Raw genomic sequence first — 22,616 nt, forward strand, 5'->3', positions numbered from 1 at the left:
AAAAAATATTTGCTGACATTTCAGGAGATTCGTAATTTTTGGAAGCTTGGCAACCCCTTTCCATGAAAGTGCTTCTCGCCAGTCACTGCTTAGGGCTACATCAAGAGGAAACAAACCATAGAGATAGAACGTGAAACTACTTTACTGTGTCAAGTTTCAAGAAGCTAGCACAAACCGTGTTGGATTTAGAGTTCCAAATACATCTATCAATATAGGAGAAAACAGAGTGAAACCTCAAAATTCAAACTGTTACTGGAAATGAACGCTTCAACATAGAAGAACGAAATTTGGGGAACCAAGTCGCCTTAGTGTACTGATCATTACCTGAAAGTATCATCCAGTTTGGGTGAAAAAATATTTGCTGAGATTTCTGGAGATTCGTAATTTTTGGGAGCTTGGCAACCCCTTTCCATGAAAGTGTTTCTCGCCAGTCTCTGCTTAGGGCTACGTCAAGAGGAAACAAAACATAGATAGAACGTGAAACTACTTTACTGTGTCAAGTTTCAAGAAGCTAGCACAAGCCGTGTTGGATTTAGAGTTCCAAATACATCTATCAATATAGGAGAAAACAGAGTGATACCTAAAAATTCAAACTTTTACTGGAAATGAACGCTTCAACATAGAAGAACGAAATTTGGGGAACCAAGTCGCCTTAGTGTACTGATCATTACCTGAAAGTATCATCCAGATTGGGTGAAAAAATATTGGCTGAGATTTCTGGAGATTCGTAATTTTTGGAAGCTTCGCAACCCCTTTCCATGAAAGTGTTTCTCGCCAGTCAGTGCTTAGGGCTACATCAAGAGGAACCAAAACATAGAGACAGAACGTGAAACTACTTCACTGTGTCAAGTTTCAAGAAGCTAGCACAAACCGTATTCTATTTATAGTTCCAAATACATCTAACAATATAGGAGAAAACAGAGTGAAACCTAAAAATTCAAACTGTTACTGGAAATGAACGCTTCAACATAGAAGAACAAAATTTGGGGAACCAAGTCGCCTTCATTTACTGATCATTACCTGAAAGTATCATCCAGTTTCGGTGAAAAAATATTGGCTGAGATTTCTGGAGATTCGTAATTTTTGGAAGCTAGGCAAACCCTTTCCATGAAAGTGTTTCTCGCGAGTCAGTGCTTAGGGCGACGTCAAGAGGAAACAAAACATAGAGATAGAATGTGAAACTACTTTACTGTGTCAAGTTTCAAGAAGCTAGCACAAACCGTGTTCGATTTAGAGTTCCAAATACATCTATCAATATAGGAGAAAACAGAGTGAAACCTCAAAATTCAAACTGTTACAGGAAATGAACGCTTCAACATAGAAGAACGAAATTTGGGGAACCAAGTCGCCTTAGTGTACTGATCATTACCTGAAAGTATCATCCAGTTTGGGTGAAAAAATATTTGCTGAGATTTCTGGAGATTCGTAATTTTTGGAAGCTTGGCAACCCCTTTCCATGAAAGTGCTTCTTGCCAGTCACTGCTTAGGGCTACATCAAGAGGAAACAATACATTGAGATAGAACGTGAAACTACTTTACTGTGTCAAGTTTCAAGCAGCTAGCACAAACCGTGTTCGATTTAGAGTTCCAAATACATCTATCAATATAGGAGAAAACAGAGTGAAACCTAAAAATTCAAACTGTTACTGGAAATGAACACTTCAACATAGAAGAACGAAATTTGGGGAACCAACTCGCCTTAGTGTACTGATCATTACCTGAAAGTATCATCCAGTTTGGGTGAAAAAATATTTGCTGAGATTTCTGGAGATTCGTAATTTTTGGAAGCTTGGCAACCCCTTTCCATGAAAGTGTTTCTCGCCAGTCACTGCTTAGGGCTACATCAAGAGGAAACAAAACATAGAGATAGAACGTGAAACTACTTTACTGTGTCAAGTTTCAAGAAGCTAGCACTAACCGTATTGGATTTAGAGTTCCAAATACATCAAATAATATAGGAGAAATCAGAGTGAACCTAAAAATTCAAACTGTTACTGGAAATGAACGCTTCAATATAGAAGATCAAAATTTGGGGAACCAAGTCGCCTTAGTGTACTGATCATTACCTGAAAGTATCATCCAGTTTGGGTGAAAAAATATTTGCTGACATTTCTGGAGATTCGTAATTTTTGGAAGCTTGGCAACCCCTTTCCATGAAAGTGCTTCTCGCCAGTCACTGCTTAGGGCTACATCAAGAGGAAACAAAACATAGAGATAGAACGTGAAACTACTTTACTGTGTCAAGTTTCAAGAAGCTAGCACAAACCATGTTGGATTTAGAGTTGCAAATACATCTATCAATATAGGAGAAAACAGAGTGAAACCTAAAAATTCAAACTGTTACTGGAAATGAACGCTTCAACATAGAAGAACGAAATTTGGGGAACCAAGTCGCCTTAGTGTACTGATCATTACCTGAAAGTATCATCCAGTTTGGGTGAAAAAATATTTGCTGACATTTCAGGAGATTCGTAATTTTTGGAAGCTTGGCAACCCCTTTCCATGAAAGTGCTTCTCGCCAGTCACTGCTTAGGGCTACATCAAGAGGAAACAAAACATAGAGATAGAACGTGAAACTACTTTACTGTGTCAAGTTTCAAGAAGCTAGCACAAACCGTGTTCGATTTAGAGTTCCAAATACATCTATCAATATAGGAGAAAACAGAGTGAAACCTCAAAATTCAAACTGTTACTGGAAATGAACGCTTCAACATAGAAGAACGAAATTTGGGGAACCAAGTCGCCTTAGTGTACTGATCATTACCTGAAAGTATCATCCAGTTTGGGTGAAAAAATATTTGCTGAGATTTCTGGAGATTCGTAATTTTTGGAAGCTTGGCAACCCCTTTCCATGAAAGTGCTTCTCGCCAGTCACTGCTTAGGGCTACATCAAGAGGAAACAAAACATAGAGATAGAACGTGAAACTACTTTACTGTGTCAAGTTTCAAGAAGCTAGCACAAACCGTGTTGGATTTAGAGTTCCAAATACATCTATCAATATAGGAGAAAACAGAGTGAAACCTAAAAATTCAAACTGTTACTGGAAATGAACGCTTCAACATAAAAGAACGAAATTTGGGGAACCAAGTCGCCTTAGTGTACTGATCATTACCTGAAAGTATCATCCAGTTTGGGTGAAAAAATATTTGCTGAGATTTCTGGAGATTCGTAATTTTTGGAAGCTTCGCAACCCCTTTCCATGAAAGTGTTTCTCGCCAGTCTCTGCTTAGGGCTACGTCAAGAGGAAACAAAACATAGATAGAACGTGAAACTACTTTACTGTGTCAAGTTTCAAGAAGCTAGCACAAGCCGTGTTGGATTTAGAGTTCCAAATACATCTATCAATATAGGAGAAAACAGAGTGAAACCTAAAAATTCAAACTGTTACTGGAAATGAACGCTTCAACATAGAAGAACGAAATTTGGGGAACCAAGTCGCCTTAGTGTACTGATCATTACCTGAAAGTATCATCCAGTTTGGGTGAAAAAATATTTGCTGACATTTCAGGAGATTCGTAATTTTTGGAAGCTTGGCAACCCCTTTCCATGAAAGTGCTTCTCGCCAGTCACTGCTTAGGGCTACATCAAGAGGAAACAAAACATAGAGATAGAACGTGAAACTACTTTACTGTGTCAAGTTTCAAGAAGCTAGCACAAACCGTGTTCGATTTAGAGTTCCAAATACATCTATCAATATAGGAGAAAACAGAGTGAAACCTCAAAATTCAAACTGTTACTGGAAATGAACGCTTCAACATAGAAGAACGAAATTTGGGGAACCAAGTCGCCTTAGTGTACTGATCATTACCTGAAAGTATCATCCAGTTTGGGTGAAAAAATATTTGCTGAGATTTCTGGAGATTCGTAATTTTTGGAAGCTTGGCAACCCCTTTCCATGAAAGTGTTTCTCGCCAGTCACTGCTTAGGGCTACATCAAGAGGAAACAAAACATAGAGATAGAACATGAAACTACTTTACTGTGTCAAGTTTCAAGATGCTAGCACTAACCGTATTGGATTTAGAGTTCCAAATACATCAATCAATATAGGAGAAAACAGAGTGAAACCTCAAAATTCAAACTGTTACTGAAAATGAACGCTTCAACATAGAAGAACGAAATTTGGGGAACCAAGTCGCCTTAGTGTACTGATCATTACCTGAAAGTATCATCCAGTTTGGGTGAAAAAATATTTGCTGAGATTTCTGGAGATTCGTAATTTTTGGAAGCTTGGCAACCCCTTTCCATGAAAGTGTTTCTCGCCAGTCACTGCTTAGGGCTACATCAAGAGGAAACAAAACATAGAGATAGAACGTGAAACTACTTTACTGTGTCAAGTTTCAAGATGCTAGCACTAACCATATTGGATTTAGAGTTCCAAATACATCAATCAATATAGGAGAAAACAGAGTGAAACCTCAAAATTCAAACTGTTACTGGAAATGAACGCTTCAACATAGAAGAACGAAATTTGGGGAACCAAGTCGCCTTAGTGTACTGATCATTACCTGAAAGTATCATCCAGTTTGGGTGAAAAAATATTTGCTGAGATTTCTGGAGATTCGTAATTTTTGGAAGCTTGGCAACCCCTTTCCATGAAAGTGCTTCTCGCCAGTCACTGCTTAGGGCTACATCAAGAGGAAACAAAACATAGAGATAGAACGTGAAACTACTTTACTGTGTCAAGTTTCAAGAAGCTAGCACAAACCGTGTTGGATTTAGAGTTCCAAATACATCTATCAATATAGGAGAAAACAGAGTGAAACCTAAAAATTCAAACTGTTACTGGAAATGAACGCTTCAACATAAAAGAACGAAATTTGGGGAACCAAGTCGCCTTAGTGTACTGATCATTACCTGAAAGTATCATCCAGTTTGGGTGAAAAAATATTTGCTGAGATTTCTGGAGATTCGTAATTTTTGGAAGCTTCGCAACCCCTTTCCATGAAAGTGCTTCTCGCCAGTCACTGCTTAGGGCTATATCAAGAGGAAACAAAACATAGAGATAGAACGTGAAACTACTTTACTGTGTCAAGTTTCAAGAAGCTAGCACAAACCGTGTTGGATTTAGAGTTCCAAATACATCTATCAATATAGGAGAAAACAGAGTGAAACCTAAAAATTCAAACTGTTACTGGAAATGAACGCTTCAATATAGAAGAACGAAATTTGGGGAACCAAGTCGCCTTAGTGTACTGATCATTACCTGAAAGTATCATCCAGTTTGGGTGAAAAAATATTTGCTGAGATTTCTGGAGATTCGTAATTTTTGGGAGCTTGGCAACCCCTTTCCATGAAAGTGTTTCTCGCCAGTCTCTGCTTAGGGCTACGTCAAGAGGAAACAAAACATAGATAGAACGTGAAACTACTTTACTGTGTCAAGTTTCAAGAAGCTAGCACAAGCCGTGTTGGATTTAGAGTTCCAAATACATCTATCAATATAGGAGAAAAGAGAGTGATACCTAAAAATTCAAACTGTTACTGGAAATGAACGCTTCAACATAGAAGAACGAAATTTGGGGAACCAAGTCGCCTTAGTGTACTGATCATTACCTGAAAGTATCATCCAGTTTTGGTGAAAAAATATTGGCTGAGATTTCTGGTGATTCGTAATTTTTGGAAGCTTCGCAACCCCTTTCCATGAAAGTGTTTCTCGCCAGTCAGTGCTTAGGGCTACATCAAGAGGAAACAAAACATAGAGATAGAACGTGAAACTACTTCACTGTGTCAAGTTTCAAGAAGCTAGCACAAACCGTGTTGGATTTAGAGTTCCAAATACATCTATCAATATAGGAGAAAACAGAGTGAAACCTAAAAATTCAAACTGTTACTGGAAATGAACGCTTCAACATAGAAGAACGAAATTTGGGGAACCAAGTCGCCTTAGTGTACTGATCATTACCTGAAAGTATCATCCAGTTTGGGTGAAAAAATATTTGCTGAGATTTCTGGAGATTCGTAATTTTTGGAAGCTTGGCAACCCCTTTCCATGAAAGTGCTTCTCGCCAGTCACTGCTTAGGGCTACATCAAGAGGAAACAAACCATAGAGATAGAACGTGAAACTACTTTACTGTGTCAAGTTTCAAGAAGCTAGCACAAACCGTGTTGGATTTAGAGTTCCAAATACATCTATCAATATAGGAGAAAACAGAGTGAAACCTCAAAATTCAAACTGTTACAGGAAATGAACGCTTCAACATAGAAGAACGAAATTTGGGGAACCAAGTCGCCTTAGTGTACTGATCATTACCTGAAAGTATCATCCACTTTGGGTGAAAAAATATTGGCTGAGATTTCTGGAGATTCGTAATTTTTGGAAGCTTCGCAACCCCTTTCCATGAAAGTGTTTCTCGCCAGTCACTGCTTAGGGCTACGTCAAGAGGAAACAAAACATAGAGATAGAACGTGAAACTACTTTACTGTGTCATGTTTCAAGAAGCTAGCACAAACCGTGTTGGATTTAGTGTTCCAAATACATCTATCAATATAGGAGAAAACAGAGTGATACCTAAAAATTCAAACTTTTACTGGAAATGAACGCTTCAACATAGAAGAACGAAATTTGGGGAACCAAGTCGCCTTAGTGTACTGATCATTACCTGAAAGTATCATCCAGTTTGGGTGAAAAAATATTTGCTGAGATTCCTGGAGATTCGTAATTTTTGGAAGTTGGCAACCCCTTTCCATGAAAGTGCTTCTCGCCAGTCACTGCTTAGGGCTACATCAAGAGGAAACAAACCACAGAGATAGAACGTGAAACTACTTTACTGTGTCAAGTTTCAAGAAGCTAGCAGAAACCGTGTTGGATTTAGAGTTCCAAATACATCTATCAATATAGGAGAAAACAGAGTGAAACCTCAAAATTCAAACTGTTACAGGAAATGAACGCTTCAACATAGAAGAACGAAATTTGGGGAACCAAGTCGCCTTAGTGTACTGATCATTACCTGAAAGTATCATCCACTTTGGGTGAAAAAATATTGGCTGAGATTTCTGGAGATTCGTAATTTTTGGAAGCTTCGCAACCCCTTTCCATGAAAGTGTTTCTCGCCAGTCACTGCTTAGGGCTACGTCAAGAGGAAACAAAACATAGAGATAGAACGTGAAACTACTTTACTGTGTCATGTTTCAAGAAGCTAGCACAAACCGTGTTGGATTTAGTGTTCCAAATACATCTATCAATATAGGAGAAAACAGAGTGATACCTAAAAATTCAAACTTTTACTGGAAATGAACGCTTCAACATAGAAGAACGAAATTTGGGGAACCAAGTCGCCTTAGTGTACTGATCATTACCTGAAAGTATCATCCAGATTGGGTGAAAAAATATTGGCTGAGATTTCTGGAGATTCGTAATTTTTGGAAGCTTCGCAACCCCTTTCCATGAAAGTGTTTCTCGCCAGTCAGTGCTTAGGGCTACATCAAGAGGAACCAAAATATAGAGACAGAACGTGAAACTACTTCACTGTGTCAAGTTTCAAGAAGCTAGCACAAACCGTATTCTATTTATAGTTCCAAATACATCTAACAATATAGGAGAAAACAGAGTGAAACCTAAAAATTCAAACTGTTACTGGAAATGAACGCTTCAACATAGAAGAACAAAATTTGGGGAACCAAGTCGCCTTCATTTACTGATCATTACCTGAAAGTATCATCCAGTTTCGGTGAAAAAATATTGGCTGAGATTTCTGGAGATTCGTAATTTTTGGAAGCTAGGCAAACCCTTTCCATGAAAGTGTTTCTCGCGAGTCAGTGCTTAGGGCGACGTCAAGAGGAAACAAAACATAGAGATAGAATGTGAAACTACTTTACTGTGTCAAGTTTCAAGAAGCTAGCACAAACCGTGTTCGATTTAGAGTTCCAAATACATCTATCAATATAGGAGAAAACAGAGTGAAACCTCAAAATTCAAACTGTTACAGGAAATGAACGCTTCAACATAGAAGAACGAAATTTGGGGAACCAAGTCGCCTTAGTGTACTGATCATTACCTGAAAGTATCATCCAGTTTGGGTGAAAAAATATTTGCTGAGATTTCTGGAGATTCGTAATTTTTGGAAGCTTGGCAACCCCTTTCCATGAAAGTGCTTCTTGCCAGTCACTGCTTAGGGCTACATCAAGAGGAAACAATACATTGAGATAGAACGTGAAACTACTTTACTGTGTCAAGTTTCAAGCAGCTAGCACAAACCGTGTTCGATTTAGAGTTCCAAATACATCTATCAATATAGGAGAAAACAGAGTGAAACCTAAAAATTCAAACTGTTACTGGAAATGAACACTTCAACATAGAAGAACGAAATTTGGGGAACCAACTCGCCTTAGTGTACTGATCATTACCTGAAAGTATCATCCAGTTTGGGTGAAAAAATATTTGCTGAGATTTCTGGAGATTCGTAATTTTTGGAAGCTTGGCAACCCCTTTCCATGAAAGTGTTTCTCGCCAGTCACTGCTTAGGGCTACATCAAGAGGAAACAAAACATAGAGACAGAACGTGAAACTACTTTACTGTGTCAAGTTTCAAGAAGCTAGCACTAACCGTATTGGATTTAGAGTTCCAAATACATCAATCAATATAGGAGAAAACAGAGTGAACCTAAAAATTCAAACTGTTACTGGAAATGAACGCTTCAATATAGAAGATCAAAATTTGGGGAACCAAGTCGCCTTAGTGTACTGATCATTACCTGAAAGTATCATCCAGTTTGGGTGAAAAAATATTTGCTGACATTTCTGGAGATTCGTAATTTTTGGAAGCTTGGCAACCCCTTTCCATGAAAGTGCTTCTCGCCAGTCACTGCTTAGGGCTACATCAAGAGGAAACAAAACATAGAGATAGAACGTGAAACTACTTTACTGTGTCAAGTTTCAAGAAGCTAGCACAAACCATGTTGGATTTAGAGTTGCAAATACATCTATCAATATAGGAGAAAACAGAGTGAAACCTAAAAATTCAAACTGTTACTGGAAATGAACGCTTCAACATAGAAGAACGAAATTTGGGGAACCAAGTCGCCTTAGTGTACTGATCATTACCTGAAAGTATCATCCAGTTTGGGTGAAAAAATATTTGCTGACATTTCAGGAGATTCGTAATTTTTGGAAGCTTGGCAACCCCTTTCCATGAAAGTGCTTCTCGCCAGTCACTGCTTAGGGCTACATCAAGAGGAAACAAACCATAGAGATAGAACGTGAAACTACTTTACTGTGTCAAGTTTCAAGAAGCTAGCACAAACCGTGTTGGATTTAGAGTTCCAAATACATCTATCAATATAGGAGAAAACAGAGTGAAACCTCAAAATTCAAACTGTTACTGGAAATGAACGCTTCAACATAGAAGAACGAAATTTGGGGAACCAAGTCGCCTTAGTGTACTGATCATTACCTGAAAGTATCATCCAGTTTGGGTGAAAAAATATTTGCTGAGATTTCTGGAGATTCGTAATTTTTGGAAGCTTGGCAACCCCTTTCCATGAAAGTGTTTCTCGCCAGTCACTGCTTAGGGCTACATCAAGAGGAAACAAAACATAGAGATAGAACATGAAACTACTTTACTGTGTCAAGTTTCAAGATGCTAGCACTAACCGTATTGGATTTAGAGTTCCAAATACATCAATCAATATAGGAGAAAACAGAGTGAAACCTCAAAATTCAAACTGTTACTGAAAATGAACGCTTCAACATAGAAGAACGAAATTTGGGGAACCAAGTCGCCTTAGTGTACTGATCATTACCTGAAAGTATCATCCAGTTTGGGTGAAAAAATATTTGCTGAGATTTCTGGAGATTCGTAATTTTTGGAAGCTTGGCAACCCCTTTCCATGAAAGTGTTTCTCGCCAGTCACTGCTTAGGGCTACATCAAGAGGAAACAAAACATAGAGATAGAACGTGAAACTACTTTACTGTGTCAAGTTTCAAGATGCTAGCACTAACCATATTGGATTTAGAGTTCCAAATACATCAATCAATATAGGAGAAAACAGAGTGAAACCTCAAAATTCAAACTGTTACTGGAAATGAACGCTTCAACATAGAAGAACGAAATTTGGGGAACCAAGTCGCCTTAGTGTACTGATCATTACCTGAAAGTATCATCCAGTTTGGGTGAAAAAACATTTGCTGAGATTTCTGGAGATTCGTAATTTTTGGAAGCTTGGCAACCCCTTTCCATGAAAGTGCTTCTCGCCAGTCACTGCTTAGGGCTACATCAAGAGGAAACAAAACATAGAGATAGAACGTGAAACTACTTTACTGTGTCAAGTTTCAAGAAGCTAGCACAAACCGTGTTGGATTTAGAGTTGCAAATACATCTATCAATATAGGAGAAAACAGAGTGAAACCTAAAAATTCAAACTGTTACTGGAAATGAACGCTTCAACATAGAAGAACGAAATTTGGGGAACCAAGTCGCCTTAGTGTACTGATCATTACCTGAAAGTATCATCCAGATTGGGTGAAAAAATATTTGCTGAGATTTCTGGAGATTCGTAATTTTTGGAAGCTTCGCAACCCCTTTCCATGAAAGTGCTTCTCGCCAGTCACTGCTTAGGGCTACATCAAGAGGAAACAAAACATAGAGATAGAACGTGAAACTACTTTACTGTGTCAAGTTTCAAGAAGCTAGCACAAACCGTGTTGGATTTAGAGTTCCAAATACATCTATCAATATAGGAGAAAACAGAGTGAAACCTAAAAATTCAAACTGTTACTGGAAATGAACGCTTCAACATAGAAGAACGAAATTTGGGGAACAAAGTCGCCTTAGTGTACTGATCATTACCTGAAAGTATCATCCAGGTTGGGTGAAAAAATATTTGATTTCTGGAGATTCGTAATTTTTGGAAGCTAGGCAAACCCTTTCCATGAAAGTGTTTCTCGCCAGTCAGTGATTAGGGCTACATCAAGAGGAAACAAAACATAGAGATAGAACGTGAAACTACTTTACTGTGTCAAGTTTCAAGAAACTAGCACAAACCGTATTGGATTTAGAGTTCCAAATACATCTATCAATATAGGAGAAAACAGAGTGAAACCTCAAAATTCAAACTGTTACTGGAAATGAACGCTTCAACATAGAAGAACGAAATTTGGGGAACCAAGTCGCCTTAGTGTACTGATCATTACCTGAAAGTATCATCCAGTTTGGGTGAAAAAATATTTGCTGACATTTCTGGAGATTCGTAATTTTTGGAAGCTTCGCAAGCCCTTTCCATGAAAGTGCTTCTCGCCAGTCACTGCTTAGGGCTACATCAAGAGGAAACAAAACATAGAGATAGAACGTGAAACTACTTTACTGTGTCAAGTTTCAAGAAGCTAGCACAAACCGTGTTGGATTTAGAGTTCCAAATACATCTATCAATATAGGAGAAAACAGAGTGATACCTAAAAATTCAAACTGTTACTGGAAATGAACGCTTCAACATAGAAGAACGAAATTTGGGGAACCAAGTCGCCTTAGTGTACTGATCATTACCTGAAAGTATCATCCAGTTTTGGTGAAAAAATATTGGCTGAGATTTCTGGTGATTCGTAATTTTTGGAAGCTTCGCAACCCCTTTCCATGAAAGTGTTTCTCGCCAGTCAGTGCTTAGGGCTACATCAAGAGGAAACAAAACATAGAGATAGAACGTGAAACTACTTCACTGTGTCAAGTTTCAAGAAGCTAGCACAAACCGTGTTGGATTTAGAGTTCCAAATACATCTATCAATATAGGAGAAAACAGAGTGAAACCTAAAAATTCAAACTGTTACTGGAAATGAACGCTTCAACATAGAAGAACGAAATTTGGGGAACCAAGTCGCCTTAGTGTACTGATCATTACCTGAAAGTATCATCCAGTTTGGGTGAAAAAATATTTGCTGAGATTTCTGGAGATTCGTAATTTTTGGAAGCTTGGCAACCCCTTTCCATGAAAGTGCTTCTCGCCAGTCACTGCTTAGGGCTACATCAAGAGGAAACAAAACATAGAGATAGAACGTGAAACTACTTCACTGTGTCAAGTTTCAAGAAGCTAGCACAAACCGTGTTGGATTTAGAGTTCCAAATACATCTATCAATATAGGAGAAAACAGAGTGAAACCTCAAAATTCAAACTGTTACAGGAAATGAACGCTTCAACATAGAAGAACGAAATTTGGGGATCCAAGTCGCCTTAGTGTACTGATCATTACCTGAAAGTATCATCCACTTTGGGTGAAAAAATATTGGCTGAGATTTCTGGAGATTCGTAATTTTTGGAAGCTTCGCAACCCCTTTCCATGAAAGTGTTTCTCGCCAGTCACTGCTTAGGGCTACGTCAAGAGGAAACAAAACATAGAGATAGAACGTGAAACTACTTTACTGTGTCATGTTTCAAGAAGCTAGCACAAACCGTGTTGGATTTAGTGTTCCAAATACATCTATCAATATAGGAGAAAACAGAGTGATACCTAAAAATTCAAACTTTTACTGGAAATGAACGCTTCAACATAGAAGAACGAAATTTGGGGAACCAAGTCGCCTTAGTGTACTGATCATTAACTGAAATTATCATCCAGATTCGGTGAAAAAATATTGGCTGAGATTTCTGGAGATTCGTAATTTTTGGAAGCTTCGCAACCCCTTTCCATGAAAGTGTTTCTCGCCAGTCAGTGCTTAGGGCTACATCAAGAGGAACCAAAACATAGAGACAGAACGTGAAACTACTTCACTGTGTCAAGTTTCAAGAAGCTAGCACAAACCGTATTCTATTTATAGTTCCAAATACATCTAACAATATAGGAGAAAACAGAGTGAAACCTAAAAATTCAAACTGTTACTGGAAATGAACGCTTCAACATAGAAGAACAAAATTTGGGGAACCAAGTCGCCTTCATTTACTGATCATTACCTGAAAGTATCATCCAGTTTCGGTGAAAAAATATTGGCTGAGATTTCTGGAGATTCGTAATTTTTGGAAGCTAGGCAAACCCTTTCCATGAAAGTGTTTCTCGCGAGTCAGTGCTTAGGGCGACGTCAAGAGGAAACAAAACATAGAGATAGAATGTGAAACTACTTTACTGTGTCAAGTTTCAAGAAGCTAACACAAACCGTGTTCGATTTAGAGTTCCAAATACATCTATCAATATAGGAGAAAACAGAGTGAAACCTCAAAATTCAAACTGTTACAGGAAATGAACGCTTCAACATAGAAGAACGAAATTTGGGGAACCAAGTCGCCTTAGTGTACTGATCATTACCTGAAAGTATCATCCAGTTTGGGTGAAAAAATATTTGCTGAGATTTCTGGAGAGTCGTAATTTTTGGAAGCTTGGCAACCCCTTTCCATGAAAGTGCTTCTTGCCAGTCACTGCTTAGGGCTACATCAAGAGGAAACAATACATTGAGATAGAACATGAAACTACTTTACTGTGTCAAGTTTCAAGCAGCTAGCACAAACCGTGTTCGATTTAGAGTTCCAAATACATCTATCAATATAGGAGAAAACAGAGTGAAACCTAAAAATTCAAACTGTTACTGGAAATGAACACTTCAACATAGAAGAACGAAATTTGGGGAACCAACTCGCCTTAGTGTACTGATCATTACCTGAAAGTATCATCCAGTTTGGGTGAAAAAATATTTGCTGAGATTTCTGGAGATTCGTAATTTTTGGAAGCTTGGCAACCCCTTTCCATGAAAGTGTTTCTCGCCAGTCACTGCTTAGGGCTACATCAAGAGGAAACAAAACATAGAGATAGAACGTGAAACTACTTTACTGTGTCAAGTTTCAAGAAGCTAGCACTAACCGTATTGGATTTAGAGTTCCAAATACATCAATCAATATAGGAGAAAACAGAGTGAACCTAAAAATTCAAACTGTTACTGGAAATGAACGCTTCAATATAGAAGATCAAAATTTGGGGAACCAAGTCGCCTTAGTGTACTGATCATTACCTGAAAGTATCATCCAGTTTGGGTGAAAAAATATTTGCTGACATTTCTGGAGATTCGTAATTTTTGGAAGCTTGGCAACCCCTTTCCATGAAAGTGCTTCTAGCCAGTCACTGCTTAGGGCTACATCAAGAGGAAACAAAACATAGAGATAGAACGTGAAACTACTTTACTGTGTCAAGTTTCAAGAAGCTAGCACAAACCATGTTGGATTTAGAGTTGCAAATACATCTATCAATATAGGAGAAAACAGAGTGAAACCTAAAAATTCAAACTGTTACTGGAAATGAACGCTTCAACATAGAAGAACGAAATTTGGGGAACCAAGTCGCCTTAGTGTACTGATCATTACCTGAAAGTATCATCGAGTTTGGGTGAAAAATATTTGCTTTCTGGAGATTCGTAATTTTTGGAAGCTAGGCAAACCCTTTCCATGAAAGTGTTTCTCGCCAGTCAGTGCTTAGGGCTACATCAAGAGAAAACAAAACATAGAGATAGAACGTGAAACTACTTTACTGTGTCAAGTTTCAAGAAGCTAGCACAAACCGTGTTGGATTTAGAGTTCCAAATACATCTATCAATATAGGAGAAAACAGAGTGAAACCTAAAAATTCAAACTGTTACTGGAAATGAACGCTTCAACATAGAAGAACGAAATTTGGGGAACCAAGTCGCCTTAGTGTACTGATCATTACCTGAAAGTATCATCGAGTTTGGGTGAAAAATATTTGCTTTCTGGAGATTCGTAATTTTTGGAAGCTAGGCAAACCCTTTCCATGAAAGTGTTTCTCGCCAGTCAGTGCTTAGGGCTACATCAAGAGAAAACAAAACATAGAGATAGAACGTGAAACTACTTTACTGTTTCAAGTTTCAAGAAGCTAGCACAAACCGTGTTGGATTTAGAGTTCCAAATACATCTATCAATATAGGAGAAAACAGAGTGAAACCTAAAAATTCAAACTGTTACTGGAAATGAACGCTTCAACATAGAAGAACGAAATTGGGGAACCAAGTCGCCTTAGTGTACTGATCATTACCTGAAAGTATCATCCAGTTTGGGTGAAAAAATATTTGCTGAGATTTCTGGAGATTCGTAATTTTTGGAAGCTTGGCAACCCCTTTCCATGAAAGTGCTTCTCGCCAGTCACTGCTTAGGGCTACATCAAGAGGAAACAAAACATAGAGATAGAACGTGAAACTACTTTACTGTGTCAAGTTTCAAGAGGCTAGCACAAACCGTGTTCGATTTAGAGTTCCAAATACATCTATCAATATAGGAGAAAACAGAGTGAAACCTCAAAATTCAAACTGTTACTGGAAATGAACGCTTCAACATAGAAGAACGAAATTTGGGGAACCAAGTCGCCTTAGTGTACTGATCATTACCTGAAAGTATCATCCAGTTTGGGTGAAAAAATATTTGCTGACATTTCTGGAGATTTGTAATTTTTGGAAGCTTCGCAACCCCTTTCCAGGAAAGTGCTTCTCGCCAGTCACTGCTTAGGGCTACATCAAGAGGAAACAAAACATAGAGATAGAACGTGAAACTACTTTACTGTGTCAAGTTTCAAGAAGCTAGCACAAACCGTGTTCGATTTAGAGTTCCAAATACATCTATCAATATAGGAGAAAACAGAGTGAAACGTCAAAATTCAAACTGTTACTGGAAATGAACGCTTCAACATAGAAGAACGAAATTTGGGGAACCAAGTCGCCTTAGTGTACTGATCATTACCTGAAAGTATCATCCAGTTTGGGTGAAAAAATATTTGCTGAGATTTCTGGAGATTCGTAATTTTTGGAAGCTAGGCAAACCCTTTCCATGAAAGTGTTTCTCGCCAGTCAGTGCATAGGGCTACATCAAGAGGAAACAAAACATAGAGATAGAACGTGAAACTACTTTACTGTGTCAAGTTTCAAGAAGCTAGCACAAACCGTGTTGGATTTAGAGTTCCAAATACATCTATCAATATAGGAGAAAACAGAGTGAAACCTCAAAATTCAAACTGTTACTGGAAATGAACGCTTCAACATAGAAGAACGAAATTTGGGGAACCAAGTCGCCTTAGTGTACTGATCATTACCTGAAAGTATCATCCAGTTTGGGTGAAAAAATATTTGCTGACATTTCTGGAGATTTGTAATTTTTGGAAGCTTCGCAACCCCTTTCCAGGAAAGTGCTTCTCGCCAGTCACTGCTTAGGGCTACATCAAGAGGAAACAAAACATAGACATAGAACGGGAAACTACTTCACTGTGTCAAGTTTCATGAAGCTAGCACAAACCGTGTTGGATTTAGAGTTCCAAATACATCTATCCATATAGGAGAAAACAGATTGAAACCTAAAAATTCAAACTGTTACTGCAAATGAACGCTTCAACATAGAAGCACGAAATTTGGGGAACCAAGTCACCTTCGTGTACTGATCATTACCTGAAAGTATCATCCAGTTTGGGTGAAAAAATATTTGCTGAGATTTCCGGAGATTCGTAATTTTTGGAAGCTTGGCAACCCGTTTCCATGAAAGTGCTTCTCGCCAGTCACTGCTTAGGGCTACATCAAGAGGAAACAAAACATAGAGATAGAACGTGAAACTACTTTACTGTGTAAAGTTTCAAGAAGCTAGCACAAACCGTGTTGGATTTTGAGTTCCAAATACATCTATCAATATAGGAGAAAACAGAGTGAAACCTCAAAATTCAAACTGTTACTGGAAATGAACGCTTCAACATAGAAGAACGAAATTTGGGGAACCAAGTCGCCTTAGTGTACTGATCATTACCTGAAAGTATCATCCAGTTTGGGTGAAAAAATATTTGCTGAGATTTCTGGAGATTCGTAATTTTTGGAAGCTTGGCAACCCCTTTCCATGAAAGTGCTTCTCGCCAGTCACTGCTTAGGGCTACGTCAAGAGGAAACAAAACATAGAGATAGAACGTGAAACTACTTTACTGTGTCAAATTTCAAGAAGCTAGCACAAACCGTGTTGGATTTAGAGTTGCAAATACATCTATCAATATAGGAGAAAACTGAGTGAAACCTAAAAATTCAAACTGTTACTGGAAATGAACGCTTCAACATAGAAGAACGAAATTTGGGGAACCAAGTCGCCTTAGTGTACTGATCATTACCTGAAAGTATCATCCAGTTTGGGTGAAAAAATATTTGCTGACATTTCTGGAGATTCGTAATTTTTGGAAGCTTGGCAACCCCTTTCCATGAAAGTGTTTCTCGCCAGTCACTGCTTAGGGCTACATCAAGACGAAACAAAACATAGAGATAGAACGTGAAACTACTTTACTGTGTCAAGTTTCAAGAAGCTAGCACAAACCGTGTTGGATTTAGAGTTGCAAATACATCTATCAATATAGGAGAAAACAGAGTGAAACCTAATAATTCAAACTGTTACTGGAAATGAACGCTTCAACATAGAAGATCAAAATTTGGGGAACCAAGTCGCCTTAGTGTACTGATCATTACCTGAAAGTATCATCCAGTTTGGGTGAAAAAATATTTTCTGACATTTCTGGAGATTCGTAATTTTTGGAAGCTTGGCAACCCCTTTCCATGAAAGTGCTTCTCGCCAGTCACTGCTTAGGGCTACATCAAGAGGAAACAAAACATAGAGATAGAACGTGAAACTACTTTACTGTGTCAAGTTTCAAGAAGCTAGCACAAACCATGTTGGATTTAGAGTTGCATATACATCTATCAATATAGGAGAAAACAGAGTGAAACCTAAAAATTCAAACTGTTACTGGAAATGAACGCTTCAACGTAGAAGAACGAAATTTGGGGAACCAAGTCGCCTTAGTGTACTGATCATTACCTGAAAGTATCATCCAGTTTGGGTGAAAAAATATTTGCTGAGATTTCTGGAGATTCGTAATTTTTGGAAGCTTGGCAACCCCTTTCCATGAAAGTGTTTCTCGCCAGTCACTGCTTAGGTCTACGTCAAGAGGAAACAAAACATAGATAGAACGTGAAACTACTTTACTGTGTCAAGTTTCAAGAAGCTAGCACAAACCGTGTTGGATTTAGAGTTCCAAATACATCTATCAATATAGGAGAAAACAGAGTGATACCTAAAAATTCAAACTGTTACTGGAAATGAACGCTTCAACATAGAAGAACGAAATTTGGGGAACCAAGTCGCCTTAGTGTACTGATCATTACCTGAAAGTATCATCCAGTTTTGGTGAAAAAATATTGGCTGAGATTTCTGGTGATTCGTAATTTTTGGAAGCTTCGCAACCCCTTTCCATGAAAGTGTTTCTCGCCAGTCAGTGCTTAGGGCTACATCAAGAGGAAACAATACATTGAGATAGAACGTGAAACTACTTTACTGTGTCAAGTTTCAAGCAGCTAGCACAAACCGTGTTCGATTTAGAGTTCCAAATACATCTATCAATATAGGAGAAAACAGAGTGAAACCTAAAAATTCAAACTGTTACTGGAAATGAACACTTCAACATAGAAGAACGAAATTTGGGGAACCAAGTCGCCTTAGTGTACTGATCATTACCTGAAAGTATCATCCAGTTTGGGTGAAAAAATATTTGCTGAGATTTCTGGAGATTCGTAATTTTTGGAAGCTTGGCAACCCCTTTCCATGAAAGTGCTTCTCGCCAGTCACTGCTTAGGGCTACATCAAGAGGAAACAAAACATAGACATAGAACGTGAAACTACTTTACTGTGTCAAGTTTCAAGAAGCTAGCACAAACCGTGTTGGATTTAGAGTTCCAAATACATCTATCAATATAGGAGAAAACAGAGTGAAACCTAAAAATTCAAACTGTTACTGGAAATGAACGCTTCAACATAGAAGAACGAAATTTGGGGAACCAAGTCGCCTTAGTGTACTGATCATTACCTGAAAGTATCATCCAGTTTGGGTGAAAAAATATTTGCTGACATTTCTGGAGATTCGTAATTTTTGGAAGCTTGGCAACCCCTTTCCATGAAAGTGCTTCTCGCCAGTCACTGCTTAGGGCTACATCAAGAGGAAACAAAACATAGAGATAGAACGTGAAACTACTTTACTGTGTCAAGTTTCAAGAACCCAGCACAAACCGTGTTCGATTTAGAGTTCCAAATACATCTATCAATATAGGAGAAAACAGAGTGAAACGTCAAAATTCAAACTGTTACTGGAAATGAACGCTTCAACATAGAAGAACGAAATTTGGGGAACCAAGTCACCTTAGTGTACTGATCATTACCTGAAAGTATCATCCAGTTTGGGTGAGAAAATATTTGCTGAGATTTCTGGAGATTCGTAATTTTTAGAAGCTTGGCAACCCCTTTCCATGAAAGTGTTTCTCGCCAGTCAGTGCATAGGGCTACATCAAGAGGAAACAAAACATAGAGATAGAACGTGAAACTACTTTACTGTGTCAAGTTTCAAGAAGCTAGCACAAACCGTGTTGGATTTAGAGTTCCAAATACATCTATCAATATAGGAGAAAACAGAGTGAAACCTCAAAATTCAAACTGTTACTGGAAATGAACGCTTCAATATAGAAGATCAAAATTTGGGGAACCAAGTCGCCTTAGTGTACTGATCATTACCTGAAAGTATCATCCAGTTTGGGTGAAAAAATATTTGCTGACATTTCTGGAGATTCGTAATTTTTGGAAGCTTGGCAACCCCTTTCCATGAAAGTGCTTCTCGCCAGTCACTGCTTAGGGCTACATCAAGAGGAAACAAAACATAGAGATAGAACGTGAAACTACTTTACTGTGTCAAGTTTCAAGAAGCTAGCACAAACCATGTTGGATTTAGAGTTGCAAATACATCTATCAATATAGGAGAAAACAGAGTGAAACCTAAAAATTCAAACTGTTACTGGAAATGAACGCTTCAACATAGAAGAACGAAATTTGGGGAACCAAGTCGCCTTAGTGTACTGATCATTACCTGAAAGTATCATCCAGTTTGGGTGAAAAAATATTTGCTGACATTTCTGGAGATTCGTAATTTTTGGAAGCTTGGCAACCCCTTTCCATGAAAGTGCTTCTCGCCAGTCACTGCTTAGGGCTACATCAAGAGGAAACAAAACATAGAGATAGAACGTGAAACTACTTTACTGTGTCAAGTTTCAAGAAGCTAGCACAAACCGTGTTGGATTTAGAGTTCCAAATACATCTATCAATATAGGAGAAAACAGAGTGATACCTAAAAATTCAATCTGTTACTGGAAATGAACGCTTCAACATAGAAGAACGAAATTTGGGGAACCAAGTCGCCTTAGTGTACTTATCATTACCTGAAAGTATCATCCAGTTTTGGTGAAAAAATATTGGCTGAGATTTCTGGTGATTCGTAATTTTTGGAAGCTTCGCAACCCCTTTCCATGAAAGTGTTTCTCGCCAGTCAGTGCTTAGGGCTACATCAAGAGGAAACAATACATTGAGACAGAACGTGAAACTACTTTACTGTGTCAAGTTTCAAGCAGCTAGCACAAACCGTGTTCGATTTAGAGTTCCAAATACATCTATCAATATAGGAGAAAACAGAGTGAAACCTAAAAATTCAAACTGTTACTGGAAATGAACACTTCAACATAGAAGAACGAAATTTGGGGAACCAAGTCGCCTTAGTGTACTGATCATTACCTGAAAGTATCATCCAGTTTGGGTGAAAAAATATTTGCTGAGATTTCTGGAGATTCGTAATTTTTGGAAGCTTGGCAACCCCTTTCCATGAAAGTGCTTCTCGCCAGTCACTGCTTAGAGCTACATCATGAGGAAACAAAACATAGACATAGAACGTGAAACTACTTTACTGTGTCAAGTTTCAAGAAGCTAGCACAAACCGTGTTGGATTTAGAGTTCCAAATACATCTATCAATATAGGAGAAAACAGAGTGAAACCTAAAAATTCAAACTGTTACTGGAAATGAACGCTTCAACATAGAAGAACGAAATTTGGGGAACCAAGTCGCCTTAGTGTACTGATCATTACCTGAAAGTATCATCCAGTTTGGGTGAAAAAATATTTGCTGACATTTCTGGAGATTCATAATTTTTGGAAGCTTGGCAACCCCTTTCCATGAAAGTGCTTCTCGCCAGTCACTGCTTAGGGCTACATCAAGAGGAAACAAAACATAGAGATAGAACGTGAAACTACTTTACTGTGTCAAGTTTCAAGAACCTAGCACAAACCGTGTTCGATTTAGAGTTCCAAATACATCTATCAATATAGGAGAAAACAGAGTGAAACGTCAAAATTCAAACTGTTACTGGAAATGAACGCTTCAACATAGAAGAACGAAATTTGGGGAACCAAGTCGCCTTAGTGTACTGATCATTACCTGAAAGTATCATCCAGTTTGGGTGAGAAAATATTTGCTGAGATTTCTGGAGATTCATAATTTTTAGAAGCTTGGCAACCCCTTTCCATGAAAGTGTTTCTCGTAAGTCAGTGCATAGGGATACATCAAGAGGAAACAAAACATAGAGATAGAACGTGAAACTACTTTACTGTGTCAAGTTTCAAGAAGCTAGCACAAACCGTGTTGGATTTAGAGTTCCAAATACATCTATCAATATAGGAGAAAACAGAGTGAAACCTCAAAATTCAAACTGTTACTGGAAATGAACGCTTCAACATAGAAGAACGAAATTTGGGGAACCAAGTCGCCTTAGTGTACTGATCATTACCTGAAAGTATCATCCAGTTTGGGTGAAAAAATATTTGCTGAGATTTCTGGAGATTCGTAATTTTTGGAAGCTTGGCAACCCCTTTCCATGAAAGTGTTTCTCGCCAGTCACTGCTTAGGGCTACATCAAGAGGAAACAAACCATAGAGATAGAACGTGAAACTACTTTACTGTGTCAAGTTTCAAGATGCTAGCACTAACCGTATTGGATTTAGAGTTCCAAATACATCAATCAATATAGGAGAAAACAGAGTGAACCTAAAAATTCAAACTGTTACTGGAAATGAACGCTTCAATATAGAAGATCAAAATTTGGGGAACCAAGTCGCCTTAGTGTACTGATCATTACCTGAAAGTATCATCCAGTTTGGGTGAAAAAATATTTGCTGACATTTCTGGAGATTCGTAATTTTTGGAAGCTTGGCAACCCCTTTCCATGAAAGTGCTTCTCGCCAGTCACTGCTTAGGGCTACATCAAGAGGAAACAAAACATAGAGATAGAACGTGAAACTACTTTACTGTGTCAAGTTTCAAGAAGCTAGCACAAACCATGTTGGATTTAGAGTTGCAAATACATCTATCAATATAGGAGAAAACAGAGTGAAACCTAAAAATTCAAACTGTTACTGGAAATGAACGCTTCAACGTAGAAGAACGAAATTTGGGGAACCAAGTCGCCTTAGTGTACTGATCATTACCTGAAAGTATCATCCAGTTTGGGTGAAAAAATATTTGCTGACATTTCTGGAGATTCGTAATTTTTGGAAGCTTGGCAACCCCTTTCCATGAAAGTGCTTCTCGCCAGTCACTGCTTAGGGCTACATCAAGAGGAAACAAAACATAGAGATAGAACGTGAAACTACTTTACTGTGTCAAGTTTCAAGAAGCTAGCACAAACCGTTTTGGATTTAGAGTTCCAAATACATCTATCAATATAGGAGAAAACAGAGTGAAACCTCAAAATTCAAACTGTTACTGGAAATGAACGCTTCAACATAGAAGAACGAAATTTGGGGAACCAAGTCGCCTTAGTG

The sequence above is a fragment of the Spermophilus citellus genome, assembly GCF_964194105.1.
Source record: "Spermophilus citellus genome assembly, chromosome: 6".
Classification (NCBI taxonomy): domain Eukaryota; kingdom Metazoa; phylum Chordata; class Mammalia; order Rodentia; family Sciuridae; genus Spermophilus; species Spermophilus citellus.